Source organism: Protopterus annectens, chromosome 2.part2, assembly GCF_019279795.1.
Source record: "Protopterus annectens isolate FY-2018-M chromosome 2.part2, PAN1.0, whole genome shotgun sequence".
Taxonomy (NCBI): Eukaryota; Metazoa; Chordata; order Ceratodontiformes; family Protopteridae; genus Protopterus; species Protopterus annectens.
The window spans coordinates 1,017,469,903-1,017,489,737 of NC_056730.1; positions in this window are offsets into that span (position 1 = coordinate 1,017,469,903).

Here is a 19,835-nt window from a genome sequence, read left to right on the forward strand (position 1 = left end):
GTGGAAATGGTGAAGATGAGTGAGAAAACCAAAATAAAGAAAGATGTTTAGGTCCCTGGTTGAACAACATGGATTAATCAAGGGGTTACAGTCAGAAGAAGTAGGAGAGTGATTTAAAACAGCTTGTCGGACAGATAGCAATTGAGATATCAGCTGGTTAATAATGGGGTAACAAGCATATTGAAATAATATGACACAGGCGGTAGCTAACATATGCCATGGAGATAAAGGCAGAAGAAGAAGACGGAGAAGATGAGATTGACAACAAGTCAAAGCAAAAGTAGTTGGGATGAGATAAAACATTGTAGAATGACAAATAAATGAAAAGAATGAGTGCACAGCAGCTAAAGAATAAAGAAGCATGTATGTGAGGAAGAAACTTAAACAAAAAGGTTGAATTACGACTGTAATGGCTAGGAAAAAAGTAAATTAGATTAATGGACAGATTTCTAGGAAATGCAAGGAAATTGCTGCCTGACAGGGTGGGGTTGATTAGTTTATTTCTCAAATGTAACACTAGGTTACAACTATCTTGATAGTGGGTGAGGATGGAACATGGAGCTCATGTCCCATTCAGGGCAAATGCCCCCATGCCGGAAGAGATGCACAGGGAAATGTATATAGTTGGGGTTTGCTGTTCATTTTTCTTATTTCTTTCTTTATTAATAACTAGTGTTTATACAAAGGCCAGGAAGGATCTAGAGTAAAAAACAGAAGAAAGTGACAGGAAGTGTTTGGAAAAAGAAGAGAAGGGAGAAAAAACATAAAAAGCAAAGAAAGCCAGAGGAATCACAAGGAGCAGAGTTACTGCATAGTAGTAATTTGCCTCAGAATCTGGGAAAGAAAGGGGCAGTAGGCACATAAAGGAAAACAGCTAAGGAGAAATTAAAGTAAAGCTAAAAATGGGATTCATACAACTGTTGAGTTGTAATATAAATTGACTAATATGTTCAATAAAAGGGGACCAAATAATTAATGTGTTTTGATATGAAAATGTGGTGCTAGTAGCCCTACAGGAAATTCATTTAGATGTACAGGAACACTATAAACTGGCAAGAAGGGGATATAGCGTAATAACAAACTCCAGCTAAACTGGGTGCATAGGAGAGGTGCAGTCATACTGGATCATGTCATTTAGGAATCTATGGAAAACAGACGGGCAAGACAGATGCAGCACATAATCAAAGGCAATTACTTGGGCTATCAAATGATGACAGTGCCAATATACGTATCCCTGCAAAGGAAAATTCCTTTCTTCCAGAGTATATTGTAGATATTATACACTTTCAAAAGGGGCTGCTACAGGTAATAGGGGACTGGAATATGATATTCTAAGAGACAGATGCTGAAAGGAGAAATAAGAAGATCCATTTATGCAAACCAAAGAACTTTGTTAAAAAAAATCGACTTTTCCTAAGATTGGCTGAAGCTTGGATCAATTAATCTGTAACTTGAGGCAGTGGTAATAAGGAACCTTCACTGGAGATTTACCTGATATAACCTGCCAAATAAGAACTTCAACCATTGAATGCAAGACTGGTTAGAGGACGAGAAATGGAGGGAATGGTGGAAGGCTGGGAAGAGATAGCCAATAGACGCAGACATCAGGAGATAGAAAGAGCAATCAGCCAACTGAGGTGTTCACTGTCTGCAAAATCGGAGACTTTGAGGGAAGAAATACTAGAGGGATTTTTTTCAAAGTTTATTTCAAGGCTCTATATATGTTAGAGACTAAAATGGTAATGATTAAAGACTCTATCAGAGTACACCTCAGTGAGCTCCCTATTCTAAAACAACAAGAAAATCATAGGAAAGAGTTAAAAGGGAAGATACAGAAAGGCAAGCTCCGACAGGCAATAAGAAAATAATCATCAGATAAATCCCCAGGACCTGAAGGAAATCACAAATCAATATGTGGAAGATGGGGGGAAGGGGAGTGGTACATTAGTGCATATGTAGGAACAAAGGAAGTTAGAAAGGATAGGGAGGAGAGGCTGGAAAAGTAATTTACAAGGGAATGATGGGAGGACATATGTATGGCTTCCAAGTACGTAACAAAGTCCAGAAGGTTTTGGATTTTTGTTTGGAAGTATTTGCACAGGTATTTTTAGACTCTAAGCTAACTTCAAAAAATGTTTCCTCATGCACATAGCAAGTGTTGGATGTGTGACGAAAAAGAAAGATGTAACTGGGAGCATGTTTTTTGGGAGTGTAATAAGTTGGCAGATTTTAAAAATTCCTCGAAGAGTACTCCATCAGAAATAGTAGGACAGGAAATGGCTGTAACTAAGGAAACTATTCTTTTTTAGATGGGACACAGGACCTGAACTGCCTAAACATACTAAGACCTTACTGAGTTTAATTCTGATGGCTGCCAAAAAAATAATTACTATTAAATGGAAATCAAAATCTAAACCAACTGTATTTGAAGTGTTGAATATTGTAAAAGAGATAAAAGAACTGGAAGAGGGATCTGTAGAAAGGGGAAGGAGCAAATTACATGGAAATAAATGTAATTTGTTGGAACAGTATGTGCAGAATAATTTTCAGGAGGAGGAGTGAGGTTTAAGGGTAGGCAGGAATTTAGTGATTTGTGTAATGGTGGATTGAAAAACAGCTGTTATAAAGAAAGAATGCATGTAATGTATAATATATATAAATTAAAAAAATGCTATATGTTATTTTCTATTAATGTATGTATATCTATATCTTAAGTGATAATGTAATAAAAGTGTTTAGAAAAGATACAAAAATAAAAGATAGTGCTAGACTCCTGGAAAAGGGGATTATAGCTGTAACTCTAAAAGACAGAAGGGATTTAATGTACCCTGGTTCATATAAGTCCATAACTTTCTTAAATTGCAACTCCAAAGTATTTATGATGATACTGGGTACCAGACTAGCAAAAACATTACCAGGAATAATAAGCAGAGATTAGTGTGCTTTCTTGGAGGAAGAAGAACATTTAACAACATACTGAGGACTTTAATGGTCATACATGATGTGTATAGTAATGGGAGATCAGTAGTAGTTCTCAGATTAGATGCAGAAAAAGCCTTCAACAGGGTGAAATGGAGATTCTGATTTTAAGTTCTACAGGAAATGCCTGTTCTAAAGTACTTTCAGATTTAATAGGAAGTATATATTGTTGGTCAAGCTTACACATCAAAACAACAGCACATCTGACAGTTTCATGGTGTAGAGCGATGAAGCCTTAATTACAGTCTGAGTGATTTAGGTTCAACGAGCGTTTCAAGCTTCTGAGGCACTAGCAGGGAGGGATGAATGTGCCCGTCCTGAGACAGAGGGAGGGTATTTGCTGATGATGCTCCCTAAGGGGACGAGTCTTCCAATGAGGGGATTAGTCCTGGGATATTAGTCAGCGAACTTAGGAGAGGGGGCAGGGGAATAATGGGTAGGACATTACAATAAAAAATCCTGCCGAATGAAATGTAGATGCCCAAGACCCCCCAGGACACCCTAAGGTTCCACAGACAGCCCTAATAGATAGGGAGTTAATCCAGAGGGTTACCACTAGTTTGTAGACCTGCGGTGGACATGGACCACTGGGTAGCAGTGCCACCAGAATGATGTGAGGAGACCAAAAATTTATAAATAAAAACAATGGCATACTTGCTAAAAATTCATGTTAACTAGTGGAACAAGGCAGGGCTGCTTCCTGCTTTCTCTTTTGTTTGTGGTATATCATGAACCACAGTTTACAAAATCATCAGAAATACAGGAGTAGAACCTGGGGTCTGTTGAGTAAAAAACAATTGCTTTATGTGCATATGACTTAATAGTAACATTAGGAAACCCAGGAAAAGATATTGAATGGTTATTTACTCAACTGAAGTAATATGGAAAATTGTCAGGTTATAAAATAAATACTGACAAATCAAAGGTCACAGATATTAATTTGAGGGACTGGGCTAAACGTCAGAATAGATCTCCAAATCTGTGGGTACAAAACATCATAAGATACCTCTGAGCATGGTTAAGAAGTTCATATGAGGATGCTAAAGCACAATCCTATCAAAAGATGTTAAGGAAACTAAAAGAGATATTGCAAAAATTGAAGCACCTGGGTATAGGATTGGGAGGGTGGCCTAATGGTTAAGGTGTTTGCCTTACAAACACAAGATGTAGGATTTGAGTCTCACAAGGGATAATTGGCTAGGTTTAAAAATGGCTCGCAAGGGCAGTTAGCTTAGTACTAACCTATGAACCTATAGAGATGGATCACAGGATTCAGGTGTTAAACTGGCATGTTCTACTATACATGTTATACTTAGGACAGGCCTTTTAGTCACCACCTGGAATCAGCATTTTGGTGAAACTAAAGAATTGGATGACAGATTTTTTTTTGGGAGGTAGGATCACTACCAAGGAACAGGAAGGACTGGGAACACTGGACTTAGCAAAAAAAAAACCTGAAAGGCATAGAATTTGGAAGTTTAGCACAGTGTCAGAACTGTAAATATCAGGAAGTATAGAGGGTAATGCAGGGCTGGGTAAAACAAACCTGACAGAAGCTTTCTGGGGGACACAGAGATACTTAACTACCCAGTATTGGTGACAATAAGGAGAGTGGTGAGCAAGGTCTTTAAGTAGATTCCTCTAGCTCGGTGGAAACAAGACATCCTCCCCATAGGGGCAAGACATGAAGACCTAATAGGTAGAACACCTGTAGGGAGTTGGTATGAAAGTGGAACCAGCCTTAAATTCTGGAATTAAATGAAAGATATGAGGCAGTGATGCAGTGGGAAAAGGCTCAAGTGAAATTCGACTTAAATCAAATTTATGAGTTGGAATATAATAGGCTAAGGTTGGAAATGGAAGGAATGATCTGGGATACAAGTAAAGAAGAGAAGTAGCCAGAAATGGTAAAATGACTAATGAAAATAAGGAAGGGAATAAAACAGGGAAAAATTAAAAGGCTGCTGTAATAAGATCAAAGAGTTGTTAATCTGAATGTTAAGGAAAGGTAGGAGAGGCTATTAGGGATAGAAATGACAAAGAAAGAATAAGAAGCTGTTTGTCTAACCCCAAGTAAAGTGATGAGAACTTGGACGTTCAGGATATTTATGTGGAAATACCTGCACAACTATTTCTATACAGCCCAAAAGGTTAGCCAGACACTTCTGACTTGATGGAAGGATACAACTGAAGATATCAGGAAGGGGCAGCTGGGGACTGGTTACATATATATCGTAGCACTGCAGGAAATTGCAATGATTCATAGAGGATCTTGAACTAGTCCAGGAAATAACAGGGTGAAGGAGCAATATAACTGACTTTAATTACTATCTAGGGTTGTGTAAAGATCACCAAGACTTACCCCAAAGAAATATGGATTTGGAAATTCCAAGGAATTACTATATTAGCAAAAAATAATGCAGTTACCAGAAGATGGAAACAAAAGGGCAGAATATTATAGCAATAACCCATGCCTGGGTGTGGGTAATTCTGGATTTACCCACAGTTGGTGTGGTTTAGTCACAAGTGCGAAGCCCGAGTGGCCAAACAAAGCCAACCATGGGTAAATCCAGCATTACCCACACCCAGAAGTGGGTTGTTGCTATTATACAATGACAGTATTTAAAAAAAAAAAATTACTTTTCTTAAATAATGGCATTGTATAATGCCTCCTTGCTGCCCTTCTGCAGCTGTCTGGTATTCTGCGGCAGTTCTGATGTACTGCGCATGTGCATGCCTACGCAGTACATCAGAGCTGTGGGCAAAAGCAACGGAGAAAGCAAGATCTCTGTTGCTTTTTAAAAACTGTTTCACTATGTTAAATGAGTTTAACATAGTGAGACAGCTTTAAAAAAAGCAACGGAGAATATCCGTTGCTTTTTTAAAGCTGTCTCGCTATGTTAAACCCATTTAACATCGCGAGACAGTTTTGAAAAAAGCAACGGAGAAAGCAAGATCTCCATTGCTTTTTAAAAACTGTTTCACTATGTTAAATGAGTTTAACATAGCGAGAAATCTTTAAAAAAATCAACGGAGAATATCCATTGCTTTTTTAAAGCTGTCTCGCTATGTTAAACCCATTTAACATAGCAAGACAGTTTTGAAAAAAGCAGTGGAGAAAGCAAGATCTCCGTTGCTTTTTAAAAACTGTTTTGCTATGTTAAATGAGTTTAACATAGCGAGACAGCTTTAAAAAAAGCAATAGAGAATCTCCGTTGCTTTTTTAAAGCTGTCTTGCTATGTTAAACGTGTTTAACATAGCGAGACAGTGTGAAGTAACGGAGATCTTGCGTTCTCTGTTGCTGTAAAAAAAGTTATAGTAATGGAAAAAGTCCAGGCGACCGGACCTTTTTCCATTACTATAACTCTGATTTACAACGTGCACGGTGACCAATCAGCATGCACGGTTTTGAATATTTAATGCCTACGCAGTACATTAGAGCTGTGGGCAAAAGCAATGGAGAAAGCAAGATCTCCGTTGCTTTTTAAAAACTATTTTGCTATGTTAAATGAGTTTAACATAGCGAGACAGCTTTAAAAAAAGCAACAGAGAATATCCGTTGCTTTTTTAAAGCTGTCTCACTATGTTAAACCCATTTAACATAGCAATACAGTTTTGAAAAAAGCAACGGAGAAAGCAAGATCTCCGTTGCTTTTTAAAAACTGTTTTGCTATGTTAAATGAGTTTAACATAGTGAGACAGCTTTAAAAAACCAATGGAGAATCTCTGTTGCTTTTTTAAAGCTGTCTCGCTATGCTAAACGCGTTTAACATAGGGAGACAGTGTGAAGCAACGGAGATCTTGCGTTCTCCGTTGCTGTAAAAAAAAGTTATAGTAATGGAAAAAGTCCGGGCAACCGGACCTTTTTCTATTACTATAACTCTGATTTACAACATGCACGCTGACCAATCAGCATGCACGGTTTTGAATATTTAATGGAGGTCGCTGTATAATAAGGAATAATGTAATTCAGATAATAAAAGAGTTAAGAGGAGGTGAAGAGATAGATGCCCCTAAGGGTCAGAGGAAATATATGAAAAAAATGGTTGCCCTGGCAGATTTTTATGAAAGACTAGTGAAAGGACAACATAGGATAGACAGCCATAGTCTGATACAAGAGAATGCAAATAGTTCCTGGGTATTTAAAATTTAACTGGTAACAGATAACTGGCATTGAAGGTTAACTCTTTCTGCATAGGTTCAGTTACTTTAAAGTTCTATTGTTGTTATAGCTGATGTTTTGTAAGAGTTAAAGTACCATTGTGTGTTTTTATACCAAATAAAAAGGCTAGAAAGACCGAAAGAGACTAATATGTTTTAACATGGAAAATGTAACCATCAACATTGGTCAGCTTGCAATGTATAATTAATATTCACTAATGAAGAGTGTAAAAAAAACAGAAAAGCAGCTAATGGAGTAATACACTGGCACTATCTAAGCAGATTGCCAAATATGTAAAGATCACAGGTCATACATAGTACAAGTTTTTCTGACATATTCTACAAAAAATGTGACCCCCCCCCCTCCCAAAAAAAAAATGTGATTGTGGTTAGAATGCAAAGGATTCTTTATGCTACCAGAGACCCATCTCAATGATGGGACAAGAGAAATCAGTAACAAAAGAGATAGCAGCGTTTCTTTGATTTAGGATCATAGGATCCTAAGCTATTGACCCGGAGGTCTTTTCAAGCCTAGCCATTTCACCCCAATGTAATACCATAGATACTCTAGTCAATACCCAGGATTGTATTTAGTAATGACTGCCCATGTCCAGGAGGGTTGTGGGCACTATCACCAGTAAGAAATTATGGTGCTCCTTCCACTTGTCCAGGTTCCTCTTGAACAGTGTCATAGAGGTGCTCTGTTTCACATGAATTGGCAGCCTATTTCAAAGATGATGGGAGACAAATCTATCCCTTCAGCACATCCTATTCAAGTTGCAGGACATATTTAGTTCCCTGGAACAGGTAGCGCTAGTCCCGTTTGACTTACGGATATGCAGCAGATTCACTGGGTTTGGGTTGGAGATTACTCTGTAAGCCAAGCATAAGTCTCTCCTAAGAAGTCTATATGATACACAGTATAGTGAGAGGGACTTTAGTCGGTCTGTGTAAGGAACGTGCTGGAGTCCCTTGATCTTCTTTGTTAGAAACTTCTGAGGTCTCACCAATTACTACAGGTGCTTTGTATGGTACATGCCAAAAGGGGCGTTCTACTCAATTATACACCTGATTAGTGCCGAGTATAGAGGGGTTAAAACCTACTTTGCTCTGGAGGTAATGCCTTTGTTAATCAAGTGTGCTACATAGAAGGCCTTCCTTACTACAGTAGACACATGGTGGTCAAAGTTAAGGTTGCAGTCTACCTGTGATCCCAGACCCCTTACCACTTCGTTGGTACATAGGGTATTGCTGTTAATTTGATAGTGTGAAGGGACATTGTTTTTATGGAAGGGAATGATGATGCATTTCTTTGCATTCAGTTTGAGACCATGACTAAAACACCAGTCATTAGTCTACACAAGACTCTCCTGAAGTATACTGGCATCATTTAGGAATTCAGTAACTGAACCCACTTTGCAGTCATCCGCGAACTTGGTCAGCGACAGCCCCGTAGTTTTGCCTTGAACTTCTGAGAAGTATATACCAAACAGTAGGGGGCTCACCAGTGACCCTTATGGCACCCCGCTGATGACAGGTCTGGTGGTTGATGTGGAATCACCCACTTTGATACTGTGTGACCAGATTGTGAGCCAGTTGGCAACCCATCTTACAACAAAGGGCTTTACATTCCGTTTGCTAAGTTTATCAGTAATACCTGAGTGTGGGACTGTGTCAAAGGTCTTTGCCAAGTTGAGGTATGCTGTGAGCACATATTTGCCCCCCCGTCAATGGCCCTGGTCACATTTTTGAAGAAATCCACCAGGTTTAACAGGGACGATCTGTCTTTGAAGCAGAATTGGATCGGATCCAGGGTTTGGAGTTCGTCTTTATTTATGAGGTCCATGATGATATGTTCAATGGCCTTAAGATGAGGCTGGTCAGACTTATGGGTTTATAATTCCTTGGGTTTGTTGTTAAACCACCTTTGAGGAGGGGAATAACTGCTGCTGTTCTCCATTCCGCAGGAACAAAGCCTCTGGATAGGCTATGACTGAATATGATACTTAATGGTGATGCTAGTTCATGTTTTAGTTTGTTAAGAAGACAGCCTGGTATGCCATCTGGTCCCATAGAGGCTGTGTTTTTTGCCTTAATGACCTGCTCTTCAGATATGTAGGGTGGAGGAAGTTGAGGTGAAGGTTTGTGATAAGTTTGAAGAGAGTAGGGAAGTTAAGTTTTCGCCAAATCTGTTCACTAGCAGGTTTGCTATGTCTGTGGGATCAAAGTGTGTGATAACATTAGTCACTAGTTCGGCACATGCTTGGGTCCTACCTTTTAGGCTACATATGTAGCTGTAAAAGGCCTTATGATTATCTTTGGATGTGATTGCTAGGTTTTTGTCAAACTACTCTTAGAGGATTTGGCATGTCGTCTTATTAACATTTTGAGTCTGAGGACGGTGCTTTTCCGTTGTTGGGGCCTTGCCTTAGTTTTCTTAGACAGCAACCTTCTGCGTTTATTGTAAAGTTTGTTGATGCTGGAAGTCCACCATGGCAGCTTGATTTTGCTTGGGGCTCTGGCTTTGATTCTTTCTGGAACAGCCAAGTCTATACACTTATACAAGTATACAGGACTCCATTGTAAGCTTTGGTGTAGTTACCACTTCCAGCTGGTGGTGGGGCTTGGAATGCATTTATACCTTCCCCTAGGAGGGTATAGTTTGCTTTGGTGAAGTTTTTTAGTATGACTTCGCCCTTTGTGAGTTCTGGTGCCAGTTTGAATGTGAATGATATGTGGTCAGATTTAACTAAAAAGGGTCTGACAGTTGTGGTGGTGCATCTGTTTGTCATGTTAGTGAGTACCAGATCTAGTATGTTTATTCTGGTTGTTGAGGTTTGAACAATTTGTTCTAGGGCATTTGAATTAACAAAGTCAAGGAACTTTTATGCAAATGAGTTAGGGCTAGAGTAGGTTTCCAAGTTGATGGTGGGATAATTGAAATACTCCATGACCAAAGTGTCTGGCAATATTTGGATTGACTCTAGTTTGGTCAAGTAGGCCTCATGTGCATCATGATTCATGAAGGGGGATCTATAACTAGCTATATCTTGAATGGGGGTCTTACCCACAGTGATCTGAACTTGGATAACTGTGTGGATATTGCGGATGATAAAAAAATATGAGTTATGAAGCCTGACAAAGGTAATGGCATGGTCATTATGGGAAAGGTGGACTATTGTAATAGCATGAATGTTATTCTTATGGATGGAATCTACTCTGAGGTTTCCAAAAATGAAATTAATATTGCTTTTAAAAAAATTGACACTCTGCTTGATGACATGTTGTTTGAGGGTCAGGTTAAATTGGAAGAATGCAACTATATAAAAAATGAGTTTATAGTAATAGCAAGTATTTTTGGGATCCCTAAAATCCGCAAAGATTTATGCCAGCCCCCATTTAGACCTGTTGTTGACAGGAAAAGGTCAAAAACATTTTTTATGGCTAAATTGGTGGACTATTATTTAAAGGATGGTTTAAAGGAACTTAAATATATTTGTAAGGATTCTTAGGATTTTTAAAAATCTAAACAATGTAGAAGTTATTGATGGCATGCTGTTTGTTACTAGAGATGTTAAAAATTTATTTTCAGTCATACCTCATGATGTGGGGTTATACTGGTTAGACATGCAGTTATCTGAGATTAAGAAATTCAAACAGGACCGTATTAATCTTATTGTCACTTTAATGAAAGTTATTCTTCATAATAATTTTGTCCTCTTTGAGGGACAGTATTTTAAACAAGTGGTAGGTGTGTCTATGGGGGCAGCATGTGCCCCCATCTCTGCTAATTTTGTTATATCTTACTGGGAATCTGAATTTTTAAAAGTAGATACTCAAAGCATGTTAAATATTATACAATGTTTTTGGATGATTTGTTTTTAATTTGGACTGGAACCGAAGTACTACTTGATGAGTTCAAAAAAATATATTAATAGTACTACTGATTTTCTTAAATTCACCCATACATTCCATAATGAGAAAATGTATTTGGATGTTGAAATTTGTATAGATTCTGTAGGCAGAAAAATAAATTCAAGAATCTATAGAAATCCTACTTTTTCCAATTCATATTTGGAGTACACTAGCTGACACCCACTGTACTAGAAGAGATCTGTGGTAATAGGGCAGTTGGTGAGGGCAGCTAGAATGGTCTCGTGTGAAGTGGATTTTCTAATTGAAATTGATCTTATAATTGATATGTTTAGGAAAAGGGTCTATCCTAACACTTTATTGGAAACTGTAAGTCATGATGTTATACTCAAAAGACAAAATGGGATTTTTAAACCTATTTTAAACCATCACTTTGATGGAAATGACAATAGGAATATAGATAGAACTTCTCACTGTATAAACAAAATGGAAGATGGGACAAAAACAGAAAAGGGTAGTTTTTCATTTATATGGTGTTTAATAAGGATAGTTTAGCCGTAGTTAAAATCTTGAATAAAAATTGGAATTTTTTTACCCTTGATCAAACTGTAATGGATATGTTGGGTGATAAGCCAGCCATAGTGTTTAAAAAGGAACCGTCCTTTAAAAAACTTGTTAGAAAGTAAAAAGCCATCAGTTGTCAATCCAAAAATGTTGTATACCTGGCAAAGTGCTTACAATGTCCGGCTTTTTACTTGGGAAAAACTATTAGACATTTACATGAAAGAATGTATGAACCCTTGCCTGATTTCAAAAAAGGTAAACAAACTAATGCATTCTGTAAACATGTAGTAGAGTAAAAAAATCATGAATTTGGATTTTTGATAATATAGCAGATTGTCCTTGATATTTAGGGTAAACTATTACCTGAACATCTTGAATTATGTAAATTAAAGTGACAATTGTAGTTAAATGCCTTTGTTTACCCTGGGCTGAATGAGTACACCAGTATTAATTGTTTGATGAAATTTAGGCACCTTGAGGGTTAAAGTTTTTTTAAGCCTATTTTTAATTAATAGGGTAATTGTGTTATTGGATTATTTTTTTATTGAGTCATTGATTTTGCTGCAGTATTTTAAGCTGTGTTTGTTGAAGGTTTTATAGTTCTGAAGACGTCCCTTTGTAATATTTCTGGGATGAAAGTGCTTTACTCTGTTGGATTTGTTACTTAATAAAGTGGTTGTCGAATACCTCTGGCTGTTTCTTCAGGTTTTATATTTTATTGGTTTTATTTTTTCTTGGTTATGATAACTCTGTGGAGTTGTCCAGTTTAACTAGTTAGGAGGTGAATTTATCCCTAATATAGATAGAAACACTGCCGCATTTGGTTCTTACACATTTGTCTTGTGGTCTGAAGGTGTGGGAGGCATTATAGCCTTGTGAGGCCGGGGTACTCTCTGAAGCCTTGAACCAGGTTTCTGTGATTGCACAGACATCTACATCTTCTAGTGATAGAAGTGCTTCCAGACTGTGCAGTTTTTGGTTTAAGCTCCTAGCATTTAGCAGCATAACCCTTATTTTGTTATGATTGGCAAATTTCACATCGGCAATTTTGTTTTTGAGACCTTGCTTAAAAAAGGCAATATGGGGAGGCAAGAGCCTTTACCAGCAGCCAAAAGCCTAGTGGTTCCAGGTGCAAACTGTCTCTGGCAAAGCAGCGAGCTTTGTCAACCATGTCATCCCAGGCTGACAGAAACTAGATCCCCTTTGAATTACACCAAAAACTAAGTCAGTTATTGAAATCAACCATTTTTTGTTTATACTGTGGCATCATTCTAGGTGAGGGCAATATGCTACTCAAGGCTATACCTTAAGGATATACCTGACTGGGACACATACTCAGAGAGCTCAGTTATATCTCTCTTCATATAGTCCAGTGTGGTACATTTCAAGTTGTTCACTCCAACGTGAGTTATGACGGAGTCATAATGGTACTTGTTCTCAAGAGACCTGAGTGCATGCATGATCTGATACATCCTGGCACCAGACAGGCAGCTGACTGTGATTTTCTTCTTATCTAACCTGGTGAGTGGCATTGGAGACTCCATAATGAGACACATGGATGTCCTACTCTGAGTGGGATATCCATGTGTCTCCAATGACAAGAAACTTTGTTTTTTTAGGGTTACACCTTAAGAGATTGGTAGATGAGACACTGGTGTTGCTATGTGTCTTGGGTGCTGTAAGATCTGTGCTTGTTGTAGTAGACTTTTGTTTGGAAATCTCTAGTGTTTCAGTAATTTTTTTGAGAGAACCTCCACTTTTCCATCTGGCAGTTGTGGATTAGTTTGATGTGTCCTTTGTCATTTTATTAGATTTTAAGGACAACGTCTGGATAATGGGCCTGTTATTCTAGCTAGATTTTAACTTGTAGTTTGTTTTTCATGTGTTGATTGAACGTCGTTAATATAGATATTGATTGTATTAAATCCTCCATTAAAGGTTTCAGATTTTTCACATGTTTTTGATTTACAGCAGAAAAAATGTGCGTGCTTCAGAGAATGCAAAATTAATCAGACAAGGTTGCAGCCATTGATCTCTTTTTTGAGAGGGTCATACAGGCAGTTGACGGTATCTATAGAGGACATACTTATACCTGGCTAAGGTATTTCATGCCCATGCCCCATGCTGGCATCACGAGAAAGCTAAATGTTTTAAAAATAGATCCCTGTATGCTAAGATGCATAGAAGACTGCTAAAAGATAGAATCCAGACAGTATGAGTCACAGGCACCCCTTCAGAAATTTGAAGCCGACTAGTGGTTTCCATTAGGGCACAGTGCTAGGATCCTTCCTTTTTGGTATTTACATTTATGGTCTTTAGGTAGAGATCCAGGACCTCTTTTTAGTAAGCTTGCAGATGACTGAGAGTTTTTGTTATGTCACCCTCTGATACCTGAACCATCCTGCCAGAAACCTCCCTTGTAAACTTCTGCGGTACTGAAAATGGGCTAAAATTAAATGCTAAAATAATGCAGTATTGTTGCATTTTGTAGACAAAACCTCCCCTAAGCATACTGTATTGTCAGTATACCACTACAAAATGAACATCTAGACAAGACCTTGGCACCTGGGTTGATAACTCCCTATTTTTTGATCATCATGTGACAGTAGTAATCAGGAAATCCTTCTACTTAACAGAACTAATAATCATCAAAGGGAATATCCTCCAGATCTAAGGAGGGCGGCATTCCCTTATATTCAGAACTGGATAGGTCAGTTATTGAGTATGTCTCCTCCAGTATGTACTTCACTAGACATATCAAGCAACTACAAAGACCATAGAGGTTCCTAACCAAGAAGACCATAGGCTTCAGCTACCAGGAGAAGCAGGAAACATTGCTACATTACTCAGTATCTTATAGAACTTTCAGGGAAGACCTTTGCCTAGCCTACCACACAGCTGAAGACTCAGTTGTCCTTGATCTCCTGTATCTCCACAAGTCTAATAATTTCATTAACATCAGAAACAGGAATGTAAATCTTCACCAGCAGATAAAACAAGGTAGAAATACAGGTTTATCACACAGTTCCTTCCTCACACCTGGAACAGACTTCTTCTGCAAGCTAAACCAAATGATTCACTAGCATCCTTGAAATGGAATCTGGATAATTGGATGGGTCCCCACAAATTTGCACCAGGATTGATTGGCCTAATCCTCCTTGGGAAAAGGTGTACAATCTGTTGGTGTATACTGGCAAAATGTATGTGGTCCTAAGACTAAATTGCCTTGAAATAGCTATAGATCTACGAATTCATAAATTACTTTGGTAAAAAAGGAGTCCGAATTATTAGTGAGAGATGTGCACCAATCTTTATGTTTTGTGGATAATTTTGATCTACATAATGGCTCATTAGCTGGCATGACCTGACCTAGCCAATTCTGAATATAAGGGAATGATGACCTCCTTGGATCTGGAGGATATTCCTTTTACTCATGAATTTTTTTTACGTTTGAATCTATGTATTTACACAATGAATAGGAGTTAGGAAAGCAGAAAATCAGAATGCCTTTCAAGACAGAATACAAGAAAAAGTAGTGTTCATGGGAGACACAAACTGCCTCTTGGATGTTGGGACATGATTGCTAGGCTAGAAACTTGCCTATCAGTGGTATTACAGTTTCTTATTTCATGGGTAAATGATCTGGGATTGATTGATATAGGTCAAGTATCAGTGTCAGACATACATCTTTTTATCTGGTTTTCAGCTAGACAATTGGCAGAATAAGTTTCTCACAAGAGCTAGTCAAGTTTATGCTCTCTCTTTCTGATCCTATGCCTTTTGTCTGATCATAGTAATTTAGTATCTTCAGTTGGCCCTCTGAATCACCTTCCTCAGTATATCTGGAAGTTGCCTTTTTTATATTAGCAGATTAGAATGTAAAGGGTTCTTTTATTCTTGATGTTTGAAGTTATTCAAGCTCCTGACGTGGTGATATAATGTCATCATTTTTGGGATGCATAAGATTTTTTTTTTTTTTTAGCATACCAGATTATTTGTTTGGGATAATGATCTTTAGAAGTTGTGGCAAAAAGAGTTAAGTACATTGCAAGATGACTATAGCAAGTAGCTGTCTAATAAGGGTGTTCATAGAGCTAAGAATTATTATGTTGATCTAGTGGAACTTAAATGTAATATTCAGCCTTTTTAAATATTAAAATAAAGTTTAACATTAGACAGGTTGAGGCTGCAATGTTATGATATTTCTTCTGCAATATGTAGTAGGTTGGCCAGAAAGTGTTGTGCTACATCTGGACAATTTGCCTCTCCTACTTTTGGAGGTATACAAGATAAGAAGAGGATATATTAGACCTCTTCTGTTCCCATTATCAGGACCTCTAAAACAAAGATTCAGGAGTGCCAGATGAAGAGGTTATGCTGAAGTGGTTATGCCATTCATTTGAGTCTCTTATTCTGTAAGAGGATACTTGTTACGTATACATACTTTTTTTCCAAAGATGAGTTATCTGGGCCTATCACAAAGCTAAACATTAAAGTCCCTGTTGCAGAAAAGACAGTCTGCTGACAAAAACTACAGATTTATTTCCCCTACATTGGTAGGACTGTTATGGAAAGCTTTCAACCTATTTAGAGAAAGGTTACTGTCCACCTTTGTGGAAGCTATCTTTAGTCGCACCTATTTAGAGCCAGGTAATTATCCATAGTCAGTTGACAGTGATTGCTACAAATCTTTAAGAACTGCAGACAAAAACGTGGTTTTGGCTTTTTTAGAATGTTGGGTTAAGTCATATGTCCCAACCCTTAACTACAAACACTAGGCCGTCTTTATCAGAAGTAGGAATATTTGGGGGAGATATGCTTCGTATAGTGTAGGTAGGGTGGAGGATGGCTCTGTGTAAAAGAAAGCTGCATTGGCTGTCAATTCCAAAAAAATCCTTTGATTATTTGAAGTGATTGCATTTGCTAGTGGTCCTGGAGAAATGTGGTTTCCAAATGTGTTAAAAGAGACTCTCAAATCATATGTTCTAGCTCTGCTGTTTTAAGAAGAGGCACCTTCATATCTACCCTATGAGGAATGCAAGAGGAATGAAACAGGGTTCTTCCTTAGCCTTATTGCCATTTATACTAGCTACTGGGCCATTCACTGCTTTGCTAAAATCTATTCTTGTAGGAAGCAAAAATGGGTATGCTGCAGATGATATTAGAAGTTAACTATCTCTGTCTGTTGATGATATCATTTTGCTTTTATTACATTCTCTTTTCTCCATTCCTAAGGTTTAGAGTTGCCTATTGAAATGGCTGATGATTAGGGTTAAGTGAATTGGACTAAATCAGTAGCTGTTTTTGATGTTTTTTTCCTCCCATATCTTCACTGCTACCTATAAATTTGATTGGAATCCATATCATTTTATGCATCTGTGTATCCTCCTGCCCACAACTTCACTAGCTACAAAATGTAAATAAAGATCTTTTACATTCCACAGTGTTCACTTTTATTAATCAGTGAAAAACATGGAACCTAAGAAATTAAAGACTGCCCTTGTGAAATCTGTCTATATCCTAAAATTCTCTCTGTTATTCATGCTCTGCCATTATGTTCGTCCTAAAAGTTTCTGCATAAATGGGATTCTCTCCTTTATCTGGTCCCCAGGTAAACCAAGAGCATCTTCTCAGTATTATCTTAGCAATGACCACAGGAGATTGCATATCTCAAATTCGTTTAAATATTATCAGACTTCTGTACTCTGAATAGTGGCTTACCAGGGACAAGCTGATAACTCCCACTCCTGGCTGTTTTTGCAGATGCTTTCTATTAATATGCAACTTGACAAGTTGCCTCAATCCTTCATATTAACTTTGCCCCACAGAATTCTGATAAGAACCCTCTGCTTTGGAAAAAAAAAAAGAAAGAAAAGAACAAAGAAAAAGAAATTAAAAAATCCCCTCTCCATTGGACTTACTCTAAACTTAAAAATGATCAGTATGTCCTAGTATGTAAGCATTAGTTACTTAAGGTTTAGACATGTACTATTAAACATGGCACCCCAAGGTTTATGGAAGTCTTGCTTTTTTGCTTAGAATGTGTTACTGTGATCACCGGCTAACCTTTATTCCTTCCTAGTAAACTCTTGGTGAAAATGATGTCTTTGTGTGTATTTTCAACTTTTTACAGATTCTACTTTTAAAACATTTGAAATGCTATAGTAAAGAAATGGTTTTGGTTCTCGCTTTTATTCCATCATACGCAGTTGATTTATTTTCTCAGGAATAAGGCTCAGATACCCGAGCTCCTGTCATATTTAGTTAGTATTTCACAGGCTAGGCTCTTTTGTTCATATCTCTCTATACATCTTATGCCTTAACTCTGAGTGCATCTTTTGATGCAAATACATATATATACACACACACACACACACACACACACACACACACACACACACACACACACATATATATATATATATATATATATATATATATATATATATATGTAGATATGTATATTTAAAAGCCCATACCTCTTTGAATGCACTATCCTGCACATTCTTTACCTTATATTTTCCTCCACTTTCTTACCTAACTTACTCCTCCCTTCTATCTACCCCATCCACCTCACCTCTCTCTATCCACTGCCCCTTCTCCTTTTACTTCTCTCTGCAATATTACACACTCTCCTCTTCTCATTCATACTGAGTTAATACAAAGAAGAAACAAAGTGTAACTTGGTGTGGAAAAGAAACTGTACATAAATCGATGCAAACTTTAAGTTGTGCATTGTTACCTTTTTATACCTTTATCAAAACCATTTGGGATAAAATACATTACTAACTTATTTCTCTTTGTAAATTACAGCTTTGATTTCTGCTATTTCCTGGGTTGAGGCTAAAAACAATCTACTGGTCAAGTGGTCTACTCAGATTAACAGGGGTAAAAATAAATAAAAAAATAAAATAAATTACACACTAGGTATTAGAAGTTAACATATAATGTATAAGAACCTCATGGTACTAGCTGCCGAAGCCATTGCCCTCCCCATCAGTATCCTTATCAACCGTTCCATCCAAGAAAGTATTGTTCCTCAAATTTGGAAAAAAGCTTATATCATTCCCCTGCATAAAGGTGGAACTGATACTAATATTACCAATTTGCGTCCCATTGCCATCCTCTCTCCCATTTCAAAAATCCTAGAGAAATGCATCCATCTTCAACTCCTTCCCCATCTCTTGGAGAACAACCTATTAACTCCTACCCAGCACGGATTCAGACCCCATCATAGTACTATGACAGCCCTCCTATCCTTCCTAGAAACTGTGAATAAAGCTAGAGATTCTGGCCTCACTGTATCTACCATCCTACTCGATCTCTCTAAGGCCTTTGACACTGTCTCTCATAACCTACTTCTTACTAAGCTATCTAACCTAAACCTTTCACCCTCATCCCTTAGTTCGTTTACCAGTTATCTTTCCAACAGGCAACAAGCTGTCAAGTGGAAGAAAGCCACCTCATCCTTTCTCAACACCCCCACAGGTGTCCCACAAGGTTCTATATTAGGCCCCCTCTTCTTTAATATTTTCATTAATGACTTTTTCCACTCTATCCCTCTTGCAAACATTATAAAATATGCTGATGATTCCACAATCATCTGTGCTGCCTCATGCATCCCAACTCTTTTAAAACTTACTCAAGATGCCTTCTCCACTACAGAACAGTGGATGAAAGACAACCATCTAGCACTCAATACTGCTAAAACTAAATTTATGATATTTACTCCCTCTAAAGCCAATGACTTTGATAAAAATTTATTCTCCATCACCAGCCAAAATAATACACCTCTAGAGCTGGTATCTGAAACCAAATAATTAGGAGTCCAAATTGACAACAAGCTTAAACTCAACTCCCATCTACTACTAAACAAAAAAAACCCCACCAAAAACTTGGCATGCTCTACCGACAAAATCGGTTCCTCACCTCATCTACTAAGCTTACTCTCTCTATTACATTCTCCTTCCCTCCCTTCCCTACGGTGCCCCTCTTCTAACAAACCTACAATCATCTCTCAAAACCAAACTGTCCTCTTGTTATAATAAAATAGCCAGATTCGCCACCAGCAACAAATCATCAACATATCACTGTGAACCTCTCCACAAACTCAACTGGCTAGGACTTCCCAACTACCTCTCATATACTCAGCTCACCTATGCTCATAAACTCATATTCCAACCATACCTCTGTCCATCCCTCTCAACTACCTTTAAAATGCACCGCACACAAAGACTTCTAAGATCTAACAATCAAA